Genomic DNA, 22,634 nt, shown 5'->3' on the forward strand with positions numbered 1-22,634 from the left:
TGTTTCTGTGTGGGTGCAAACTGTTGGAATCTTTACTTAATATATGCTAAATTGATCTTCTGTATATAAAGATAATTGAAAATGAATCTTGATGTGAATGGAATGGGAGAGGGAGCGGCAGTTGGGAAGGTTGTGGGCGGGAGAGAAGTTATGGGGGTGGGAAAAAGCCACTATAATCCATAAGCTGTACTTTGGAAATTTATATTTGCTAAATAAAAGTTTAAAAAAAGAAAAATACTCCCAGAAAGTAGCTTTGCCTATATTATCATCGTATTCCTCAAAGCTGGAACTACAGATAAGAAGATGGTAACACTTGAACAACAACAACAACAAAAAAGTTAGACTGGAATTCAAACTCTGGTACAAACATCTCTCTAATCATCCAGTTCTAACTTTTAGCATAAAAGTCTGTTGTACGTTTAAAATGGCACAATTACATCATTTTCTTTTATGCTTCAAACCTCTTGGAGACAAAACTGATAGGTTTTCTTGAAATATACGGGTGTAGACATTTCAAAATAAATTAAAAAACGGCTGCTTACTTGCAAAAAAATATATACACGCCGAACTCTCTGAAATGATGTTTAAAATTACTGAAAAAGAACTACAGGAAGCATCCGCCATTCCATCACCAGGGCATGCTTCTTGCAAATATGCAAGCCCCAGCAGGCTCCAGAAAGTTCCTCTTGTTTTAGACACATATACCATAGTATAGGATAGCATGTTCCTACTATATGTTTATACCGCACAGGATTTGAATACTATTCTGTATCCATGTTTGGCTCCACCTTTTCAAGCGTGAAACACACACTTTCAACGTCGCACTTTCCAACACCAATGATCAAATTATATCTCTGACTAAAACAGCAATGCCTCCTTAAGAGAATGATCTGAAGGGAATATGTCAAGTCCCACTATCAAATCCTCTCACCACACGCTGTGGCCCACTGCCCCAATGCCTTCTATCCAGCACTTCCATATAGGTTTGTGTATGGTTTTCTATCCAATTTTGTACCAGTGGGAATAGAATTGTCTTCTCTCCCAGCAGAGAGAAGGGTAGGTCACTAGATAGGTTGCTTGGTAAGTAGGCAGACGTTTACGTGGAGAGATAGATGTAGAGGGAAGTGGAAATATTTACATAGACAGAAATGCAGAGCTAGATTGATGGCCACTGACCGAGGACTGATATAGCCAAGACAGATGCACTTATACACACAGATAAATTTACAGGTCCTATCTAGAAGACCACGTGAACGCACAGAAGGATATAAAATGTATATAGACTAAAAGAAAAGGATAACTGCATGCAGAGACTGAGAAAAACAGATGGATACAGATTAGATACAGAAGGATGCACACAGAAGCAGAGATATCTGATTATAGTTGCATGCATGATAGTGAGCTGACAGGTATACAATAGAGGTAGGTGGATAGACACACAGTAGATAGAGAAGTAGGAGGGGCAGAGAGAGAATGGGGGAGAGAGAATGAAAGACGCAGAGAGAGAGAGAGAGAGAGAGAGAGAATGAGAGAGATAGAGAGACTCAGAGGTAGAAAACATGTATTTTTTGTGCCAACCAGGAACCCTGTGAAAGAAACAGAACGGCAACACCACCAAACCAAGATGTTGAAGTAACTCCACATTCCCTGGGGACCAGCGACTGGAAATGCATCCGGAATTGCAGGCTGCATCCAAACACCACCTGCCGAGTTAAAACAAAAGGAAGATACTATGAGTCTTGAGTGGGAACTGTGTAACATCTCAGTCAACTTCAGGGCACTAAGAATAAAATCCCCCAAAACAAGTGTTGATGATTTGGGGGCACAACTTGTGTTCTAGCCCATTAGCATTTTGCTCGAGGATCAAAGGGCCTATAATCAAATGGGCTTTTCTTTCTCCTGTCAACAGCCATGATGTAGGAAAAGTCATTGCGGAAGCTCCTAGCCCAGGTGGGCACTTCAAGCAATCTGGGGGAAAAGTTTCTGAAAAGCCAAAACCATCTCCCAACCCTCTGGAAGCTTTCTCCCAGTTGGGGTCATTGTGGAGGTGGCGCCCCACAGCATTGCTCGGGGGCAGGCGTCCTCTCATTCTCACCCCAACACTCCTCCCTGTGTGACGAGCTGTTGACCAGAGCTGCTTCTCAGCGGTCAGGGGTGTGACTTTAAACCTCCCTCAGCACACGCATTGCCCTGTGAGGACGAGCTGGCCGTGTGCCTCTCGGTGATAAAGGAGCACTCTGTAGAACCCCTTTGATGAAGAAAATGGATGCCTGCACCTTTCCATTGGCAGCAGAAAGCCGCAGAAGCGTACATACGAGTCTTTCTGTTTCGTTTTCTTTCTTAAGTTTTAAAGGTGTCACTGTGTTAGCGGGGTTTTGGAGACTGGGTGAGGATTTACATCTATGCATTGTCCTTGAAGTTTGGCCACTAATCTAATATCATACTTTAATAGAGGTCACACTTTCCTGGAGAATGCTTTTTCTGTTTTTCTTTTTTGTGCATACAAGTGATCTGTCAATGGTAAGGATCACAAGCATCAGCATCCTGAACTGCCCTCAGTTTTTTCGTAGGAGGAAAAGAGAATTCGTTTTGACACCTTGCAAACCGTGAGCTACGACGTAAACAGACAGGCACCTTCACATTCAAGCGACGAGGGCACTGCCTCTCAAATTTCCTTGAACAACAAAGCAGCACCAGCAACCCTTCGGCAGGCACCTGCGACCCCCACCCCCATCGTCTACTACTCAGAGAAGGAATCGCAGGAGCGCCTGAGGCAAGGGCTGTGCAAACGTCCTGGTCTCTTATCCAGGCCTCTACTTGAAGACCAGCGTACAGACTCTCCCTTGCAAAGCACAGCCCCCTTGCACACAGTTCCCACTCAAAGGGGGGCTGTGCTTTGAAAGCAGACCCTGCTACCTGCCTCAGGGGAGACGAGACCTCCAGACCCCCATAGCTCCCATAAGCACGCACAGAGTACATTAGGCCTACGGAAGTAAGGGTCACCTCCTCGTTGCTGAGGATGAGAGCTCCGTAACCATTCACACCCTGGCCAGTGAATGAGGCGTGTCGTTTGGTTGGGGATCCACTGAGGAGCCCTCTGTCCTGCATGAGGACAGAGGGTTGTCGTGCCCACAAGGTGAGTCGGGTGCTGTGCACCCTGCAAACCCTATTGGGCAGATGCCAGGTGCTGTCCACGGGCCAAGGACCATGACTCTGGGCTCTAAGCCCACGATAGTGCGTTGCGTGTCCAATGGGAGGACTGAGGCAGAGCCTCGTGGGTGGGCACAGAGAAGACTCAGGTGAATTATGCAGCTTCTGGAAAACTGACACTCACCGGGAGGACAGTGCTACACGTACTTCCCTTAGCACAAGACAGACACAGAAACGCCAAAAAAGCATCCGGAGTGGTGAACAGAAACCTCACGATGTGGCTACACCACAGAGAGGAGCACGATCGACATGAGACATGAGGGTAGGCGCAACTTGTCAACTCTCGTGAAATATCAGGCAGAGGTCAGGCACGTGTGTGCATGTGCATGTCCATCTTACTGTATGAAGACTCGGGGGGCAGGGCCTGCAGAATCACACAGAGGTGAGCAAAAGGAAAGCAGGCTTGGCAAAGGCGTACCACAGAAACCAGGAACGGTGAGATTACACTTGACACTTTCTTGCAGGAATGTTTCATATTCCTGGCAAGACATGCTCATTATTAGAACTCGCAACCTGACACAGAGCAGCCATAGCCAACTGGAGGCCGAGAAGACAGAGGGGAAGCAACATTGGAAAATGATCCACAATAATGGAAAACACCACAAGGCACACTCCAGTCTGCCAGCACCCCATGGCTGTATGTGGCACTCACGGACACACGCGTGGCACATGGACACACAGAGGCACGACCGTACCTACCCATGTGGACAGCCATCAAGGGGGAAAACCGATGAAATGATCCCGAGGCCAGCACGGGGTGAGGCTGGAAAGAGAGGGCAACAAAGGGGGTCCGGTGTTGTGAGGGGCGGGTGCAGCCACGTCGGGAGAAAGGCGGGGAGGCACCGCAGCCAGCAAACCCATGGGCATGGAGGAGGAGACCCTAGGAGCGCGGGCCTGGACTTGAGGAAAGAGTCAGGCCCAGCTCCGTGAAGGCTCTGCAGGAGGCCACGGAAAGGGCTCATGATCCCCAAGACCCCTCCCAGCGATGACAGGGAGCTGTGAGCTGTGGACGGGGTAGTGGGATGGGAGAGGAGGGCCCGCTCGAAGCTGGGACCCTCAACCTCTCTGGAGAGTATACCAGCAATAATTCTGCAGGCACAGGTCTTTCTGTGGGCCACAGACAGAGCGCTGGGTGCCGAGGGCGGGGTGGGATGTCCACTACGGACTGCCTGTGTCCAGGGCAATCCCAGGCCGCTCGTCTCTGAAGAGTATAAATCGGAAGTAGCCCTTAGAGGACGGGAATCGAGGGTAAGGCACGTCCAGCTCACCTGCCTGCTGACCTCCTGCCCACAAGGAAGACTCTGACTGGCGGACGCTCTCAGGGAATCTTAAGGAAGGGGAAGGTGGGGCCGGCAGGGTCAGAGTGTCAGAATCAGGGAGCTTCGCGTGGCAGTAGGGCCTGGAGATTGGCCGGGCCTAAACGGTTACTTGGTCAAATGGAACCCTGGTTGTGGTCCCCAAGAACCTGTTCTGGGGACCAAGAGGTCTTGCTTTCCCAGTGCAGCATCTGAGCAGGCAGGAGGCACCCACCCTTCATTGGAAACAGCCCACCAGGGCAAGAGGTGGAATGAAGCAGCAGCTATAAAATCCCAGGTGTTTCTCGATCTGATAGACCCAAAAGAGTTTTGCAAAAAATGGAAACGGTCTCCCAGACATTTATGTATTTATTTCATTTATTTCCAAAAATAGGCATTTTTCCCATCAATGCTACATATGTGTGTGTGTGTGTATACACACACACACACACACACAAGTAGGCACAACAACTTTGCTAAACAAGTATTTTAAAAGTTCATTGCCTAAGTGTTTTTTTTTCAAAACCACTTGTTTCTATTTATTATCGTACTTTTTTCAAAAAGATCGATTTATTTGAAAGAGTTACAGAGAGAGGGAGAGACAGAGAGAGATTGATCTTCCATTCACTGGTTTGCTCACAGATGGCATAATTCTCAGGGCTGGGCCACGAGCTTCTTCCAGTACTCCCAGTGGTTGGAAGTGGCCCAAGCACTTAGGCCGTCTCTTCTGCTGCTTTCCTCAGGCCATTGACATGGAGCTGGGTCTGGAAGTAGAGCAGCCCAGAAGTGAACCAACACCTGTGTGGGACACAGGCCTCCCAAGCAGCAGCTTTACCCACTACGTCAAAACATCGGCTCCAAATCTTATTTCTTTCCCATAAGGTTTATTTTACTTATTTGAAAGGTGTAGTGACAGAGAGGGAGGGGCAGAAAAAGAGGTCTTCCATTGGCTGTGGTTCACTCCCCAAATGACCACAAATGCTGCTGGGGCTCAGCCAGGCTGAAGCCATGAGCTGGAACACCATGTGTGACTGTCACTCAAGTGGCAGGGTCTTAAGCATCAGGACATCTGCTGCTGCCTTCCCAGGGGCAGTAGCAAGAAGCTGGATCAGAAGCAGAGCAGCTGGGACACGAACCAGTGCTCCCAGATTGGATGGTAGCCTCCACAGGGCGGCTTAACCTGCCGTGCCACAAAGCGGGCCCCGACACACAGACTTTATGATGTTGGCCCGAGTTCTCTGATTCGGCAAAACCTGGCTCTCATTAACCGGCTGCCAGAGGCAGAGGTGTGGAGAAATGGGAGAAAGAGACAGAAAGTCCAGGAAGGCACAAAGTGTAATTTACTGAGGTGACTCAGGGGCAGAACCGGCGGCCAAGAGACATAAGATCTTCGCTCCACGAGGCAGGAGAGAAAGGATTTCCAAAGGCAAAGGAGGCTTACGGTGACCACGGTGCACCTGGACGTTCTCAGGAGGCAGTCATGCTCCAGGGCATCAGAGCAGAGCAGCAGGTTATCCTAACGGGTAACATCATGACCTCCAGGCTCACCTAAAGTGCGTGATGGTGGATATGACCGAGATGGCTGCAGCCATGTCAGGCTGGGTTCCCTACAAACTCCTATGTTTGCTACTTAAAAGCTGCTCACTGAAGAAAAATTCACGCAAGCTCAGATTTGCCCTTGGAAGTGTGCCATTCAGTGGCATTCAGTCACTTCAGAATCCTGGGACACCCTGACCTCCATCAATTCCCACCAGGTTCCCAGGAGTCCCACAGGAAATCTTGATTCCATCAAGCGGTCCTTTCTCATTCCCACCTCCCCCCAGTCCTTGAGTCCACCACACTGCTCTGCAACCTGACTGGACTACAAGAGTCAGGCTTCTGGGGCTGGTGCTGTGGCCCAGGAGCCTAATCCTCTGCCTGTGGTGCCGGCATTCCATATGGGTGCCAGTTTGTGTTCTGGCTGCTCCGCTTCCACTCCAGCTCTCTGCTAATCGCCTGGAAAAGCAGTGGAGGGTGGCCCAAGTCCTTGGGTCCCTGCTCACACATAAGAGACCTTGTGGAAGCTCCTGGCTCGTGGCTTCAGATCACCCCAGTTTGGCCACTGCTGGACATTTGGGCAGTCAATGCGCACATGGAAGACCTCTCTCTCTCTCTCTCTCTCTCTCTCTCTGTTTCTCCCTCTCACTGTCTGTAATTCTACCTCTCAAATAAATAAATAAAATCTTTTAAAAACAAGTCAGGCTTCCATGATTTTCCACAAACATACAGTCATAGAATCTTTACTCTCGGTGTCTGCCTCCTTTCACTTCAAATGATTTCAAGATACATCCAATTGTTGTAACACATGTCCGGACATTCTGTCTCATTTGTGGCTGCATCACATTCCATGGTGCAGACAGGCCCTATTTATTTTTTGTTAAGAATTTTATTTATTTATTTATTTGAGAGGAAGAGTTACAGAGAGGGGAGGTCTTTCATCTGCTGGTTCACTTCCCAAATGACCACCAAAGGCCGCAGCTGGGCCGATCCAAAGCCACAACCTGGGAGCTTCCTCTGCTTCTCCCATGAGGGTGCAGGTGTCCAACCACTTGAGCCATCTTCTTTTTTTTAAAAAAAAGATTTATTTGAAATACAGTTACAGAGAGAGGTAGAGACAGAGAGAGGGGTACTCCATTCGCTGGCTCACTCCCCAGATGGCTATAATGGCTGGAGCTGTGCTGATCCAAAGCCAGGAGCCAGGAGCTTCCTCCGGGTCTCTCACGCGGGTGCAGGGGCTGAAGGACTTGGGTCATCCCCCACTGCCTTCCCAGACCATAGCAGAGAGCTGGGTCCGAAGAGGAGCAGCTGGGGCTAGAACCTGGAGCCCATATGGAATGCTGGCGCCTCAGGCCAGGGCTTTAACTAGCTGCGCCACAGCACCAGCCCCAGGGCCATTTTCTACTTCTTTCTCAGGCACTAGCAGAGAGCTGGTTCAGAAGAGGGGCATCCAGGACACGAATCGGCACCCGTATGGAGGCCGCAGCCACAGGCAAAGGCTCAGCGCACTACACCACAGAGCTGGCCTACTGTATATGGGTTAATCTCTACACCAAATGGGGAAATGTTGGCATGTTTCCACTTGACCCTTGGGAAGTGCTTCTGTGAACATGCAGAAAAACTCACGGAGGGGGCCAGCGTGGTGGAATAGGGGGATAAACCATCACCTGCACTGGCATCCCACATGAGCAACGGTTTGAGTTCCAGCAGCTCCCCTCCCAATGCAGCTCCATGCTAATGTCCTGGGAAAGCAGCAGAGGATGGCCAAGTGCTTGGGCCCTTGCACCCACGTGGGAGACCGGGATGGAGTTCTTGGCACTTGGTTTCAGCCTGCTCTAGCCCTGGCTGTTGTGGCCATTTGGGTAGTGAGGCATCAGATGGAAGCGCTCTCTCCCTCCTTCCCTCCCTCCCTCCCCCCTCCCCCGCCATTCAAACAAATACACTTGAAAAAAATACCAGAAACACGTATTGGCTTGAACACCCCTTCATAACTTCTTTTGTACAAGCTTAGGCGTGGAAAGTGTTATGTTAATTTCATGCTTGATGTTTGGGGGAGCTACCAGACTGTCCTGTGCAGAAGTTGCCTCATTCTGAAGTCCCAGCAGCAATGCGTAAAGCTCACAACTTCACCACATCGTCATTTTCTTGTTTCCACAGGGAAAGGCATTAAGCGCTGAACTGTGGCTGACTTGCATGTCCCTGATGTGTAAAGATGTGAGCATGTTTTCTGTGCTCCTTACACCCTAGCTGATGCATGGACCAGCCTCTGCTTCTTGCTGGAACCACCCTTTCCATCCTCACTCAGCTGTCGAGCTCCTCCTCATACCTCAAGACCCATCACCAATACTTCTTCTGGTGAGAAATGCTCTAAAGGCCAGACACTCACCAGGAGTCCACTGAGACTAGGGACAAGGAAATGAAGCATGAACCATGCAGGCTGTCAAACGGCCTTGGCAAATCTTAACACCAACACTCTGGTAAGATCAGTGAGAAAGTGCTTTGTCATTAGCATGGGTCATTAGAGCGAGGAACTGGGCAATGAACTGACTGCAAGGCCAGCCATTCACAATGTGCTCTACTAGGCACGAGCATGGAGACAAGTCATGGAATCTCGTCGTTCCACGGGGAGTTATCTGTAGATCATCTGTTGGAGCACATGTTACCATCTCCTGATATTCCCAATAATCAGCTCTGTCAGTAGCTGCATGCCAACGTGACATAGAGATCAATCTCCAGAAACGGGTGTCACAAAATAGGCAAATGGGAGGTAATCTTGGGTGAAGGCCACCCTAGGAAACCACATTCAATCATGCAAAGACACAACGAACGGTCTGTAACGTAGGAGCAGATCCTGTCCTTGGATAAGAATTGGAAGATGTCAATTTGGCTTTCCTGCCAAACTTCAACATGTATGTGGGGAATGAGCCCACCTGAGACCAACCACCCACCAAAGGATCGCTTCAGATACATGAAGGCAGCAGAAAGCAAGGTGTGTGTTGAAACCCGGTCTCAAGAGTGGTGGCCAGCAGGTGGAAGCAGGTGGCACTCTTCACAAGTTACATTCCTTGTATCCCTAGGACGTGGAGATCCCTTCCCCCAGTTCCTCACTGGTTGAGCAAATTTGGAGGCACAATCTAAACACAATACAATGCCTAAACACAGGGCAGAGAGGCAATGGAGGTTGGGTATTGCTGAGCACGTGGTACAGAGGAAGGGGAGTTTACACTGCATTGCTAGCCAAATTTTTAAGATTTATTTATTTGAAAGGCAGAGTTACACACAGAGAGAAGGAAAGGCAGAGGGATAGTTCTTCCATCTGCTGGTTCACTCCCCAATTGGCACAACACCCGGAATTGCGCCTATCCCAAGCCAGGAGCCAGGAGTTTCTTCAAGGTCTCCCATGTGGGTGCAGGGGCCCAAGGACTAGGGCCATCTTCTTCTGCTTTCCCAGGCCAAAGAATAGAGCTGGATCAGAAGTGGAGCAGCTGGGACTTGAACCGCCGCCTGTATGGAAAGCCAGCACTGCAGATGGCAGCTTTACCCACTATGCCACGCTTCCGGCGCCAACCCGGTCATATTTTTCTTCAGAGGCTGTTTTTTTTTTTTTCTCCACTCTCTACCCGTCATGAGGAGAATGGGTGCCAGTGTGTATGGCAGTCCCACTGAACTTCTGAGTCCTCCATGACCCCCTTTTGCACTGTTGATGTAAAATGACTCCCATTGCCTGAATCGAGATTTTCTACCAGACTCAGTCTAAGTTTAACTTGTTCTAAGATTACTGTAATAACATTCCACACAGTGGCTGTTCTAAGAGGCAAAGTGAGAGAGATTTTCTATAAACACAAGCAAATATTCTAATCTCCCAATTTTAGGCACCTTGTGAAGTCTACCCCGATACCTTGGAATGGTCTCAATCTGGGGGCCTTTGCCCCAGCAGCCGATTTTCTTCTTATTATTATTTACCTTCCAACAAGTTACACAGCCTGCGCACATCTGTTTAGCGACAGTATAGATTCCCATACAGCCATGGTCTCTCAGTATTGTGCCACACAAGGCCTAGGGCCCCAATGGCTCCCTTTGAGTTATATGGCCATCAATTTCCTCTTCATTGGTTTACTGGTCACTTCTCTCCCGTTAAGGAGTAGTCATTCCCCTCATTAGGAGCCTCTACTTAAACTAACTCCTTTTTGTCGTTGGAGGATTGGGCTTCATACTATCGGAGTGGCTTGGGATTAAATAGTATAATTTAATCTTTTATTGATAAAGCCTATTGAGCAGCTTCATCAGCTAGCCTATTTCCAACAGCTTCAAGGGGGTTCCCTTTTTAGTGGCCATTTACATGGAACATTGTCATTTCAGCAGAGAGCAAATGACTCTCTAGGACCTGTGTAATCATTTCTCTGTGAATCAGTTCTTTCCCTTGCTATTGAAAAGCCCCCTTTCTGTCCACATTTTTCCAGAAGTGTGTACCACACCATAAGTATCCCGGAGGGGCACGCAAATATTCCCTTCCTGGCTCTCAAAAAGCTTTAGAGCCCAATTAAGCAGGTGCAACCCACCAGATGTCTGAGCAGGCCAGCTGTTGGGCAATCTGTCCCTTTCACATACTGAACAGCTATCACCATCAATGGCTGCACAAACACTGTGTCGTTTTTCCTCTATTCCTAGGGATGACCCATCCACAAACAGCCTCATTACCTCATGTAACAGGGTATCTCTAATAACCGGTCTAACTTTGTTTTCATATTCTACAATGTATAAACAGTCATGCTAGGTCTTGTTGGGTCAGTTTCTCCCCTCCATAGAAATCCGGGGTTTGTGTAGGCATCTCCTGCTAAGGTCACCTCTTAAGGCCCATGTGCACCCATGTGGGAGACCTGGAGGAAGCTCCTGGCTTCAGATAAGCGCAGCTCCATCCGCTGTGGCCAACTGGGGAGTGAACGAGCGGATGGAAGACATTTCTCTCTCTCTCTCTCTCTCTCTGCCTTTCCTTCTCTCTGTGTACCTCTTTCAAGAAAAATACATAAATCTTTAAGGAAAAAAGAAGAACTAGGTCACCTCTTTCCAAAAGGATGCTTTCATATTTTAGGATACTGGATATGTCAAGGAAATTTAACTTTTTGGCTTAAGATACTTCCGACCTGATGTGGGGTGCTCATCGTGAGTGCTCTCCGGAAAGTTAATTTTTGGCTTTCTTCCACCAGTAAGGCAGTGGCAGCCACTGCTTTCACATCCATCCACATTTCGGGCCATCCTTTAGAGACATGATCAAGTAGTTCAGATACAAAGGCCACACAGGCTGTCTTTTTCCTCCCCAACTCTGGGTAAGCACTCCAAGAGGTGCACCCTCATCTACTGTGACAAAGAGGTGAACAGGTTTTTCCAGCGAGGGAGGGGCTAGGATAGGGGCTGTCATCGGGGCCTGCTTGAATGCGTTTACTGTGTGACCCTCCTCTGTGGACCATTCTAAGGGTCAGAACTTTCCTCCAAAAGTTTGTAATAATGACTTTTTGTCCTTTGAGTGTAAGAATCAGCCCATAGTTGGCAATACCCTGTTAGGTCTAGCGGCTTTCTCAGCTTCCATTTGGTTTTAGGCAAGCAGAGGTGTACAATACCGATTTTCTCCTGGGATTGATTCAGCACTTCCCTTCACGATCAGATGCCCCAGATATTTTACTTCCTTTTCTACAAATTGAAGCTTATGCCTGGAAACACGTAGGCTCCTATCTGCCAAGAAGTTAAGTAGATCCCTGGTGGCTACTGACACCTCGATCCTAACATCAGGATGGTCATCTACATAGTCCAACAGCTAGAGCTCAGGTGCAGGGAGACACCAGCTTGCAAGGAATTGCTCCAATTTTTTTTTCCAAAACATGACCAAATAAGTTGGATGTCTCAGTGAAACCTTAGGGTCATACGTCTATCTGTATTGCTGTTTTCTTCCTGTATGGGGATTTTCCTATTTAAAAGCAAAGAGGTCTGTACTCTCTTGAGTCTAGCGGGCAGGCCCAGAAAGTATACGTTAGAGCAACCACACTAAACCACTTGTGTTCATGAGGAATTTTACTGAGGGAGGTGTAAGGATTTGGCACCACGATGTTCATAGCGTGCAAACCCTGTACTAATCTATAAGACCCATTGTATCTTTACCTGAAGAACTGGAGTGTTATATGGGGACAACTCAGAGTTCTAACAGTCCGTCTTTAATGAAAACCTCTACTGTGGGTTGTAGCCCTTTCTTCCTTCATTGGAAAGAGGGTATTGTCTTTTATGAACTATCTCCTTTGGTACTGGAGTTTAATTTTCAGAGGTGTAATTTTTAACTATCTTTCCCACCTCCTCCCCCCCAACATTTCCCCTTTCATCGGTACTTAGGGGTCAATGGGTTTTTCTTCCCTTTCTCTAAGGAAATCTATCAGGATTCGTAGCTGTCCATAATCCACTCTGAGGCCCAGTCCTAATTTAGCAGTTAGATCTGCGCTGAGCAGGTTAGTTCCCACCTCTGGAACATATAGGAAGGTAACTTCAATTTCTCCTGACCTTATTTGAACTTCTGGTTTTTTTTTTTAATACTGGGACTTGAAATACTCCCCTTTTTTTCACCAGACACTGTAATTTTTTGGGATAAGTTTGTGCCCTTTGGTTGACAAGCAAGGAAGGATCAGGCTGAAACCCACCAGGAATATTAAGTCTTCCCCTTGAAGTCCCACTTTTAAATTTACCAAGGGTTTCAGGTGAGACCTGTGATAAAGGAACCCCTGACCTCCCCCTTCCCCCACCTTGGTTCTCATCTAAGTTCATGATGGAATCATCTTTTTCTAACTCGGGACAATTCCTTTTTTTAAAACTTTTATTTAATAAATATAAATTTCCAAAATACAACGTTTGGATTATAGCGGCATTTTCCCCCCATAACCACCCTCCCACCCACAAGCATCCCATCTCCCACTCCCTCTCCCATCCCATTCTTCATCAAGATTCATTTTCAATTATCTTTATGTACAGAAGATCAATTTAGTATATACTAAGTAAAGATTTCAACAGTTTGCACCCACACAGAAACACAAAGTATAAAGTACTGTTTGAGTACTGGTTATACCGTTAATTCACATAGTACAACACATTAAGGACAGAGATCCTACATGGGGAGTAAGTGCACAGTGACTCCTGTTGTTGATTTAACGACTGACACTCTTATTTATGACGTCAGTAATCACCTGAAGCTCTTGTCATGAGCTGCCAAGGCTACAGAAGCCTCCTGAGTTTGCCAACTCCAATCTTATTTAGACAAGGCCATAGTCAAAGTGGAAGCTCTCTCCTCCCTTCAGAGAAAGGTACCTCCTTCTTTGATGGCCCGTTCTTTCTGCTGGGATCTCACTCGCAGAGATCTTCCATTTAGGTTTTTTTTTTTTTTTTTTTTGCCAGTGTCTTGGCTTTCCATGCCTAAAATACTCTCATGGGCTTTTCAGCCAGATCCAAATGCCTTAAGGGCTGATTCTGAGGCCAGAGTGCTGTTTAGGACATCTGCCATTCTATGAACGTGCTGTGTATCCTGCTTCCCATGTTGGATCGTTCTCTCTTTTCATCAGTATTAGCAGGCACTAGTCTTGTTTATGTGATCCCTCTGACACTTAATCCTATCATTATGATCAATTATGAACTGAAACTGATCACTTTGACTAGTGAGATGGCATTGGTACATGCCACCTTGATGGGATTGAATTGGAATCCCCTGGCACATTTCTAAATCTACCATTAGGGTAAATCCGATTGAGCATGTGCCGAACTGTGCATTTCCTCCCTCTCTTATTCCCACTCTTATATTTCACGGGATCATTTTCAGTTAATTTTTTTTGACAGGCGGAGTGGACAGTGAAAGAGAGAGACACAGAGAGAGGTCTTCCTTTGCCGTTGGTTCACCCTCCAATGGCCGCCGCGGCCGGCGCATTGCGGCCGGCGCACCGCACTGATCCGAAGTCAGGAGCCAGGTGCTTCTCCTGGTCTCCCACGCGGGTGCAGGGCCCATGGGCTTGGACCATCCTCCACTGCATAGCCGGGCCACAGCAGAGAGCTGGCCTGGAAGAGGGGCAACCGGGACAGAATCCGGCACCCCAACCGGGACTAGAACCTGGTGTGCCGGCGCCACAGGCAGAGGATTAGCCTGTTGAGCTACGGCGCCAGCCTTTCAGTTAAATTTAAACACCTACGAATAATCGTGTGTTAATGAAAGAGTTCAACCAATGGTACTAAGTAGAACAAACAAATACTAAAAGGAAGAAAATAGTAAGTTGTTGCTCGACAATCAGGACAAGGGCTTTTCAAGCCATTATTTCTCATAGTTTCTATTTCACTTCAACAGGTTTCCTTTTAGGTGCTCTGTTAGTTGTCACCGATCAGGGAGAACATATGATATTGGGACAATTCCTTTTGAAATGTACTAGCTCTACACCATTGTAGCACCTAGCTGCTCTAGAGTGTATTCATCAGTTCTAGCAGCTACTCCTCCATTCTTTATAGCATGCTGGCCACGGTGAGCTTCCATTACCCTATGAGGACCTTTTCTCAAGTCTCTTGTCCACTGTGCCTTCCACTGTAAATATCATGCCTTTTGCCTCTTGGTTTTGATTTCCTCCTCCCTGATTACAAAGACTTTTTGAGCTTCCCTCAGTAATGCTTCAGTTGATTCTTCATTCCAATCATCTCCTGGCTCTCCTTCCCTCACTGGTTGCTCCTCTCAGACTCTATTTTGAGGTGTATAGGAGGTAAGGGATCTCAGGATTTAGTCCTGGAGTCCCTTTCCTTACCTTTTATAGAAGAAACTTGGGAGTGGAGGCTAACAGAATGGAACTTGGGTTTCTCATCGAGCAGAGAGAATAATCTCTCTGCTCCTGGGAAGACGAGGCTCGACCGTGTACATGCAAAACTAGAGGCTGGCATACCCAGCCCTCGTCTGAACCAGATTTAGGGCAGAACACTGGAAGCCTTAACATTGGATGTGCTGGCCAAATGCAACAGCAGTATTTAACCATCTTCTTATTTTTGCCTCTGGTCCAAGGGGTATCCCTTCAGAATCCAAACATCCTCCACAAAGGACTTTCTTGGGGGACTGCTGAAGAGAGCTTTCTGTGCTCTCTCTTCCATAGCTCTAGAAATTAGTTTCTTGTTTTGGGCTTGGCACAGTCAATCCACACAATGTGGATGTGTACTGTGTGTGGAGGTCCCTTTGAAAGCCTTCTGATGTGCTCACCCCCCACCCTTTCAGACATATCTCACACACCCTGAGATTTGTGCTTGCTTCTCAGCTACATTCTAGGGACACACATTTGACCCAGAAAATGCCCTACCACCAGGACATTACTTATAAAGTACAATTTTTCCTACCTTGTTTCTACATATGGAGTGAGCTGGTGGCCCATAGTGCTTGCTTTCATTTCTCCCAGTGTGTCTGTTGCTTTGCCTTTGGCCAATCAGCCTCGAATTTGTCTACAGCTTCCACGGGGATTGAGAACCCAGGCAGAGCAGGCTGCCCAAAACTGGGTGGGACATGTCTCTCCACCCTCTCGGAGCCCCAACTCCACGTAGGCACAGATTCCAGATGAGCCCCCACGTTGTGGGTCATGAAGCTACCTGAGACCACATACCCACCAAAGGATGGCCTCAGACACAGGAAGGAAGCAGAAAGCAGGGCGGTTATTGAAATCTTATCTATGTTGGCCACTGTGGGCTAACCACTGGCATCGGTCACATTGGAAGAGAGGACGTGAGGGTGGGATTACCCCAACAGGAGTGATCACAGCCTCTCCCCTGCTGACAACGGAGGAGATCTACCATGCCCAACTTGGTGTCACCCTGAATTCTTGCACCACCCTTCAGCATTGTACAGTGCTCCCTGAAAGAGCAGATACCCCACTAAATCACAGAGGCATAGCTCCAAGTTAAAATCTACCAGGAGAGTAAATCCAACAAGTATGTCCACAAATGCATCATAACAATCCCCAGAAATGCAAGGAACAAGAACAAGGAAGACAGCATGACTCCCACAAAGTAATGTGACAACACTTCAATATTAGGAATCTGAAGACGGCTTGATGAAATGCCTGAACAGAAATTAAAAGAAGGATCATAGGACTAGTGAGAAGAAAATCAATGAGAAGAAATCCATGTATGACATGGTTGAAAAATTTTCCCTTGGGATAGAGCGTCCAAAGGGGGCACAAAATGAAATAGTTGGAATGAAAAAATTCAGTATTTCATATAAAATAGATGTGGAAAGCCTTAACAACAGAATTGGTGAGGCAGAAGAAAGAACATCTGAGTTAAAGACACACTTTTAGAAATATATGTCAGAAGGAAGAGGAGGAAGAGCAGAGGGAAGAGAAGGAGAAGAAGAAGTTAGGAAAATTGAAAACAGTGTTTGAGATTTATGGGATACCATCAAGCAACCCAACATATGGGTCTTAGGAGTTCCTGGAGGTGTGAAGAGAGAGAATGGATTAGAAGGCCTATTCCATGAAAGAATAACAGAAAACTTCCCAAATTTGGTTAAAGTAAGGGACATCCAAGTACATGAAGCACACAGAACTCCTAATAGACATGAGCAGAAAAAAATGTTCACCATGGCCCATTGTAGTCGAACTTTCAACAGTAAAGCATAAAGAAAAGATTCTGAAATGTGCATGAGGGAAGCAACAGATTACCTTCAAAGGATCTCCAATTAGACTGACAGCTGATTTCTGATCAGAAACCCTGTAGACTAGGACAGAGAATGGAGAGACACAGTCCAAATCTAAGGGAAAAAAACTGTCAACCCAGAATACTGTACCCTGCGACACCCTCATTTATGAAGGAAGGCGAAACAAAGACTTTCTGTAACAAACAGAAATTCAAAGAACACGTCACTACTCGTCCTGCCTTACATAAGATGCTTAAGGATGTGCTACACGCAAAAACACAGAACTACAGTCATCACTGTGAAAGAAGGTGAAAGCAGAAAAATCTCCTAGCAAAAGCAGAAAGAAAGCCGAGGCAAACAATAGGGATATTTATGGGAAAATGGCAAGGCCAAGTCACTACTTATCAATGGTAAACTTGAAAGTGAACAGCCTAAATTCCCCAATTAGAAGATACAGACTGGCTGAATGGATTCAAAAACAAGACCCATCTATGTGTTGCCCATAAGAAACACATCTCACCAACAAAGACACAGGTAGACAGAAAGTAAGGCATGGAAAATATATTCCATGGTAAGGGAAAGCAAAAACGAGCATGAGCAGTCAACCTCACATCAGACACAATAGACTTAACACAAAAACTGTTAAAAGAGACAAGTGTACTATGTAATGATTAAGGGGTCACTTCAACAGGAAGATGTGACTATAATAAGTGTATATGCACCCAATGCCAGGGCACCTGGCTATTTAAAGAAAATGTTAATGGATCTAAAGAGAGACATAGACTCCAATACAAGAGTAATCAGGGACTTAAACGCTCCACTTTCCTCAATGGGCAGATCAACTAGATTAAAAAAAACTGGAAATCATACCACGTATCATCTCTGACCACAGTGGAATGAAGCTGGAAATGAACGACTTAAGAATCTCTAAAAAATACGCAAATGTATGGAGACGGAACAACAACCTGCTGAATGAAGAGTGGGTCGTAGAAGGCATCAAAAGGGAAACAAAACTATTCCTGAGAATGAATGAAGATGCAAATGCCACGTATCAAAGTTTACAGGATACAGAAAAAGCGGTGTTAAGAGGGAAATTTACAGCAATTATTGCCTACATCAAGAAATTGTAAAGGTATCAAAAAATGAGCTGTCAGTGAGTCTCAAAGACCTAGAAAAACAACAAACCAAACCCAACATTAGTAGGAGGAAACAAGTAATTAAACGTCAAAAAGAAATAAACAAAATTAAAACAAACAAAAAAACAATAGCTATGACATGGATACATCCCAGATGTCCTTTAACTGATGACTGGATAAGGAAATTGTGGTGTGTGTGTGTGTGTGTGTGCGCGTTTGTGTGTGTGTGCGCGTGTGTGTGCGTGCGTGCGTGTTTTTATTATGGAATACTATCCAGCTATAAAAATGAGTTGAATCCCGTCTCTTGCAACAAAATGTATGCAGTTGGAGATCCTTATGCTTAGTGCAGTGAGATAAGCCAGTCCCCAAAAGACCAATACCATACTTGAAATTTATCCACCTTACAAAATTAAAAAGAAAATACCACCTGGAGACCCTCTTTAAAATGCTGGTCTCACATCTGCACCAACAGGGTTAAATGGGTAAACCTTGGGTCGAGCAAAGGATCCTGAATGTTGATATCTCCCTTCCCGGTCTGCAAACCTTGTTTTCAGAAACTCTGATGTAAATGGTAAAGGTGGCAATGGGCATATACGAACATGTTGAGAGAAACAGTGAGTTGTACAGCGAGGAGAGAACTGAGCCAAACGGAGTCCCATGAAACTCTCAGCATGTCAGGGCCACTTGGGAGGTGGGGTTAACCAAGATACTGACAGACTCACAGAGTGCAAAGAGGAGCGCAGAAGCAACACGTAGTTATGGAGGACAAAGGAGACAGGAGGAAAGCAACGAGAAGAAGTACAGTAGTCAACTGTGTTGACCACTGCTGGGAATCAGTAAAGGGGGGGCCAGAGTACGTTCATCTGGTATAGCCCCATGGAGGTCACCAGTGACTTCAGGATGGATACAGGATGGGTAAAATTAGCCTAAGTTTGTTGAGGTTCCTCAGTTTTCAAAGAGATGTATTTATTTTATTGGAAAGTCAGAGTTACACAGAGAGAGAAGGAGAGGTAGAAAGAGAGAGCGAGAAAGAGAAAGAGAGAGAGGTCAAGAGAGAGAGAGAGAGAGAGAGAGAGGTCTCCCATCTACTGGTTCACACCCAATTGGCCACAATGGTCAGAACTGTGCCGATCCGAAGCCAGGAGCCAGGAGCTGCTTCTGGGTCTGCAACGCGGGTGCAGGGATCAAGGACTTGGTCCATTCTCTACTGCTTTCCCAGGCCACAGCACAGAGCTGGATCAGAAGTGGAGCCGCTGGGACTTGAACCAGTGCCCACATGGGATGCCCGCACCACAGGCCGTGGCTTTACTTGGTATGCCACAGCACCTACTCCAAGGTTCCTCATTTTTTAAAATGATTTATTTATCCTATTTGAAATCCGTTTTGAAATCTATTTGAAAGTCTATTAGAAATCTATTTGAGTTACACACAGAGAGAAGGAGACACAGAGAAAGAGAGAGGTCTTGCATCTACTGCTTCACTCCCCATCTGGCCACACTGGTCGAAACTCCTCTGATCCGAAGCCAGGAACCTGGCGCTTCTTCCGGGTCTCCCTCATGGGTGCATGGGCCCAAGGACTTGGGCCATCTTCTACTGTCTTCCCAGGTCATATCAGAGAGATGATCAGAAGTAGAGAAACTGGGACTTGAATATCACGCCCATGTGGGATGCAGGCACTGCCGGCAGCAGCTTTACTCACTATGCCAAAGTGCTGGACCTAAAGGATGCTTTCTCTGACATACCGTTATTCCCAGAATCCCGGTTTCCACTTACATTTGAGTGGACTGATTCATCTCCCAATGTAACTGAGTAGTATACTTGGGATAGTCCTTTCTCAAGGCTTTAGAGATAGTCCTCACTTGTTTGGTAATGCTCTTGCAAAGGAACACAGGGAACTCCAACTGACGACCGAAGCCATTCTCCAAAACGCAGATGACATTCGCACTTGCAGGTCCACCCACGAGGACTCAGATAAAAGTAAAACCTAGATCTTAAACTCCTTAGGGAGACAATGACACGTTTCCCCAACCAAAGCTCAGATTTCCAAACAAGAATTAAACTGCTTAGGACATATTATGAGCCCAGGAAGACGTGCTCTTTCACTGAAGGTTCAGGAAGGTACTGTGCATGGAGCCACCAAAGATAAACAGCTAAGGACGTTCCAGGGAATGGGGGTGGGGGGTGGATTTTGTAGGATATGGATTCTAGGATTTGGTTGACAGCCAAATCTATCTAGGAGACTATTTAAATGGTCCTGACACAGACACTCTTCACTGGGCAGAGGAGCAACCAGTGGGTTTTCCGGAAGGGATTCAAGAACTTGTAGGCACTAGGAATAAATATCTCGGACAAGTGGGTCTCTCTCTTTGCGCAGAGAAACGGGGAATAGCGTTGGGTGCACTCACTCGGAGGCTGAGTCCACTTTTGTGGCCAGTGACCTACTTTTCTAAGTAACCAGATCGGGTGTCGTCAGTATGGCCTGCATGCCTAAGGGCAGTCACTGCCACAGCACTTCTAGCTAATTAAGGTCTTTATGAACTCTGGCAAAGCTCTGATCTCCCTACTCAAATAATGAAAAATCCTGATAGATGCACACAGCTTGGAATACCCCGTATCTTAACTGCCTATTGCCTGTGGCAACCTAACCCAGACTTCAGGCCAGATTTTACACCAAATCCTCAAGTCTCAGAATGCCCTTCCTAAGGTAGTCATGAACCACTGACTAGCACAAGAATACATACTGGTACAACAAAGTGGAGCACGTGCAGTGATTAATGGGCTGTGTCACATTTACGCCAACAGAAACCTCAGAATCACGGTCTGATCTATTGTCCATTGACCTGCTCAGGATGAGAACAGCACCTAAGGCTGCCCTTAAACTGAGCACGTTTGAAACGCTACATTGAAGACCCTTTTCAATTCTGAGGTTCTCTTTGATCCCAGTACTCAGAAAAAGCATGTTGCCAAAGTAGGACAGGCACTAGAGGCTCTGAAAGAGTATGGGAACAGAAACTACCCCGGGACAAGTCCCCAAAAGTCACAAGCTGCCAAGCTCCCCAGGAGTGCTCATTCTGTTAAAAACTTGGAAGGGATGAACCACTTCTGACCAAATTACAGCCTACACGGAAGGGACCTTCCAAGGCGCTACTCAGCGCTCCCACTGCAGTTAAGATACAGGGTATTCCAAGCTGGGTACATCTGTCAGGATTTAACCTTTTACTTGTTGAATCTTCGTAAGTGTACATAAGATAAGCCTTCCTACCCTTGTGGGCCAACTGAAGACCTCAACTACTCTTCAAAAAGTTAAAGCATACGTAAAATCATTTCGTTTGGTCACCTCAAGGCCAGTGCACACTGTGGGAGACACGTCTTTCCTCCATCTTCTCATTTCTTTGTTACAGGCAGGAAAACTCCCTGGTGTGCTCGTCTCACAAGAGGAGATCCAGCTGTGTCTCATGAAGCTGCTTTCAAAAACTGTCTATTGCCTGTGGCGACCTAGCCCAGACTTCAGGCCAGATTTTACACCAAATACTCAAGTCTCAGAATGCTATACCTAAGGTATCGTGGACAACTGACTAGCCCTAGAATACATACTGGTACAACAAAGTGGAACGTGTGCGGTGATTAATGGACTGTGTCACATTTACTCTAAGGGCAGTCTGTTTACTGAGAGAGACAATTGAAAAACTTTACCACCAGGCTTGGTTCCATACTTTGGGTAAGGAAAGCCTATTAGTCCCCACTATTTGGGAAACAATAAATGCTCCCTTTCTTAAGAGGATCCCACCTATGGTCTGTCTTTCCAATTATGCTCGTGCTGAGTGACCAAAGTAATGATGACCATGCAGGGGCCACACCACTGGCACAAGCAGACAGAGATCTTCTGCCTCTTCACATAGACGCACTAGATTAGACAGGCAAGATTTCCACTCCCAGGATACGAAAGGTCCATGACCCCGACCAGTACAAAGTAACTCTAGAAGATGGATCATCATTCTTCAGCATCCCCTCAAGATCAAGGGACAGAATTCTCCAAGGGGAGGGAGGAGATGGCATGATGTAACTAGGCAGTTATTCGACGTTTAGGCGAGCTGTAACTCTTGTACCCTTGCAAAGCAGTGTCTGTCTCTTGAACTGGCAGCTTGATACGCTCACCCTCCCAGGGCGCACCTGTGGCATCCTCCACCGGGGTGCACGCTAAGACTCCACCTCATCTGTGTACCTGATGGGGGGTACCACACTGCACCTCAGAAACAAGTGGCAGAGGGGGAGGAGGCAGCATGGGGGGCGGTGGGGGGGGCAGGAGGCAGAAGGAGGAGGAGAGAGGCCAAAGGGGGGCGGAACAAGGAGGGGGGCTGGTGAGGGAGGCATGGGGAGGCAGTGGGAGGTGGGTGCGGGGGTAGTCGTGGGAGAGCGGGTAAGCCGTGGTTGAAAAGGGGAAGGGGGCAGGCGGGTGCGGGAGGGGTGGCTGGGGCTGGATGGAGGAAAGCCCGTGGCTGAGCAACTATGCTCAGAGGTGTGGCTCTTGTTTCCCCCCTTAGTTGCCGCAGACCATGGTTAGGAGGTGGGGGAGCAAGGTGGAGCAAGCAGGGAGTGGGCCAACGGGAGGAAGTCCTAGGTGCAGGAGCAGGCAAGGGGAGGTGCGGGGGAGGCAGGGTAGGAAGGGAGAAGGGTGGCGGGTGAGGGGAGTCCTGGGGTGCAGGCAGTCCTGCGGGGAGGGCGGGTGGAAAGGCTGGTGGGAGGAAAGATGGAGGGACGGCCAGAAGGACTGGCAGGAGGAAAGAC

At 47.2% G+C, this 22,634-nt stretch overlaps 1 protein-coding gene across 2 annotated transcripts in view; it reads right to left on the reverse strand.

The window, feature by feature from the left end:
* The window catches only part of LOC127490201 (uncharacterized), a 41,649-nt gene that overhangs the window by 18,327 nt on the left and 688 nt on the right, over nucleotides 1-22,634 (reverse strand). The window contains exons 1-2 of one of the 2 annotated variants that reach the window (XM_070066844.1): nucleotides 3,910-4,181; nucleotides 1,616-1,703 (exon numbers count right to left, since the gene is read on the reverse strand). The gene's annotated coding sequence lies outside the window, so the exon portion shown is untranslated. Of the gene's footprint in view, nucleotides 1-1,615; nucleotides 1,704-3,909; nucleotides 4,182-22,634 lie in introns of those variants that run through there. The other variant, XM_051842387.2, reaches the window with a different exon arrangement.

The sequence above is a fragment of the Oryctolagus cuniculus genome, chromosome X, assembly GCF_964237555.1.
Source record: "Oryctolagus cuniculus chromosome X, mOryCun1.1, whole genome shotgun sequence".
In the NCBI taxonomy this organism is placed as follows: domain Eukaryota; kingdom Metazoa; phylum Chordata; class Mammalia; order Lagomorpha; family Leporidae; genus Oryctolagus; species Oryctolagus cuniculus.